Genomic DNA, 2750 nt, shown 5'->3' on the forward strand with positions numbered 1-2750 from the left:
TCAGTCTGTAATCGAACCCACAAATGCTGATGCTCCAGATACTCAACTAGTCTAAAGAAGGCCAGTTTTATTGCTTCTTTAATCAGAACAACAGTTTTCAGCTGTGCTAACATAATTGCAAAAGGGTTTTCTAATGATTAATTAGCCTTTTAAAATGATAAACTTGGATTAGCTAACACAACGTGCCATTGGAACACAGGAGTGATGGTTGCTGATAATGGGCCTCTGAACACCTATGTAGCTATTCCATTCAAAATCAGCCATTTCCAGCTACAATAGTCATTTACAACATTAACAATGTCTACAATCTATTTCTGATCAATTTGATGTTATTTTAATGGTCCCAAAAAAATATGCTTTTCTTAAAAAAAAAAATAAACAAGTGACCCCAAACGTTTGAAAGGTACTGTATATTTATTTATTTTACCCTTATTTTACCCTGATTTTACCCTTATTTTACCCTTATTTTACCCTTATTTTACCCTTATTTTACCAGGCAAATTGACTGAGAACAAATTCTCCTTTACAGCAACAACCTGGGAAATAGTTACAGGTGAGAGGAGGGGGATGAATGAGTCAATTGGAAGCATTACGGAACTTCTATTCGAACAAATAAGCCACAAGTAGCAAATAAGCCATTAGATATTTTGTTAACCAAATTCGACACTCATTGACCTCCATACAAAGCCTCCTAGGTTGATGAGTGAAAAAAAGCAAAAAAAAACGCCACCTGCTGGAGATGACATATTTTGGACCCAGTTTTCCCTCTCGTTTCGCCTTTTCATCCTCTCTGGTATCCTCTGTGAAAGATGAGGGGAGGACACTCTTCCGTTTCCCTACTAACGAATTGACACACTCCCTCGACCACTTTATCGGTTTCCGGGTCACGGAGGAGCGAGGAAGAGAGTGGACAGTCTTTTGGCCAAAAGAGAAAACCCCTTTGTTAATCAGCCCTTTCCATCAGAGACTGCAACCAGGAAAACACGGAACATGGAAATATCCACGATGCGGAGCACTGGAGAGTATCATACTAATAATGATAGGATTATTATTAATACTAATAATAAGAATAATAATAACATGTAAAAATATCCCAGTTTGTAGATTGATAACAAGGTGTTTTAAAAAGGTGGTGAACGTTAATTTGTTTTAAAATGACAGAGTAGATAGTTGATATTTATGTATCTGTATGTTATATTTTTTGTGTATATATATTTATATATATTTATATATATTTATGTTTGTGTTTATTTATTACCAATTTTTCACAAATAAAATGTCCTATTCCTAAAAATAATAAATGATTATGATCATTAAATACGTCTACGTTTAATTACCCCGTTATATAATGAAATAACACCGTGTGTGTAGCGTAACAGATGTCAAATTCTTCCAGACGACAAGCTCAGTCCATTCCAGTGTCTTCCTGTTCTTGTCACGGTTCCTCAATGGAAATCCGCAACACATTTTGTTCCTAACCACCAAGCATGGCCCTTTGGGAATAGAATGGCCAATGTAATTTGACACTTCAACTTACTGTGCTCTCTATCTTAGTTGATTCACCCACTGACGTTGAGCCCCAGTCATTCTCAGTGGTAGTGACTAGAGGAAGATCATTTAAAAAAAAAAAAAAACAAGATCCTGAATATTACTAAAGAGGACTTTCTCCGAGTCGTTTCGCCACTCGCTTTAAATCTGGTAAGTTAAGTTCCGTGATTGTTCTGTTGGTTGCAGCCCGTGTCTGTCGCGTTGAACACCTCTCGCTCGGGAGGGTTTTGTTTTTCTGCCAGTTGGTTCGTTGGGATTGTTTCCCCGACAATGGAGTGACCACTTGAAGCGACATTAGGGCGCTTGTCGTGTAATCAACGCTGCGACGTCGCCGCACGGAGATAGAGACGTATTGTAGGGTAGTTGGCAGGTTGTGCATTTCGTCCGTTATAGCCGAGATGCCGTAGCCTGGTCTTCACGGAGGCGGAGGTGTTGTTTCGTAGATTTTGGTGGATCAAGACTCGGATCAGTCCAGCAGAGTGTGTGTGTGTGCGCGGATTTAGATATGGGGGTCGTGTCTTGCTGGTCACTTTTAGGAGATTGCATTGGTGTAGAGCGAGACACATGGCAGTGCAACAATCTTTCTTTGTCATGTGTCAAAATTCCATGAATAAAATCAGCGTTACAATTTAACATACATTATTAACAACCATTGGGATATACAATGTGATTTACTTAACCTGCTGTTTAGGGTAGCCTATTCATAAGAAATATACGTCATAATTCCTAATGATCACATATAGGTTATAGGCTAAGGTTAGCCTATATTATTTAGTAATACGTTTATCATTAGCTTACTACTTGTGTGTGCAGAAGTTACACACCTGATAGGGGTTGTTTTGTTATTACTGTTTTAGTGGTTGAACTCATTCACTCCCTGATACTGGCGGTGTCTGGATCTGAATCCAGAAGGGACTGACGGCGGGCCCCTCACACACATAACTAGCTTTCCTTTCATAGCTGCCTGTACATCTGTCTAGGAAGAACCGCCAAGAGGGGGGGGGGGGGAGGGGGGGGGGGGGGGGGGGGGGGGGGGGGGGGGAAGCACACCACCCGAGCTGCTCTGCTCTCTAATCACTGTCAGAGATAGACTCTCTCCCATTCTCTTTCTCTCTCTCTTTCTCTCCTTCTCTCCCCTTCTCTTTCTCTCCTTCTCTCCCCTTCTCTCTCTCTCCTTCTCTCTCTCCCCTTCTCTCCCCCTC

General features: G+C 40.7%; 1 long non-coding RNA gene across 1 annotated transcript in view; it reads left to right on the forward strand.

Annotated features, from left to right (window-relative positions):
* The first annotated feature begins 1565 nt into the window (after positions 1-1565).
* The window catches only part of LOC116355394 (uncharacterized), a 272245-nt gene continuing 271060 nt past the window's right edge, over positions 1566-2750 (forward strand). Inside the window, exon 1 of the long non-coding RNA XR_004204415.1 lies at positions 1566-1698. This is a non-coding gene — a long non-coding RNA (uncharacterized LOC116355394). The remainder of the gene's footprint in view (positions 1699-2750) is intronic.

Source organism: Oncorhynchus kisutch, linkage group LG20 (assembly GCF_002021735.2).
Source record: "Oncorhynchus kisutch isolate 150728-3 linkage group LG20, Okis_V2, whole genome shotgun sequence".
Classification (NCBI taxonomy): domain Eukaryota; kingdom Metazoa; phylum Chordata; class Actinopteri; order Salmoniformes; family Salmonidae; genus Oncorhynchus; species Oncorhynchus kisutch.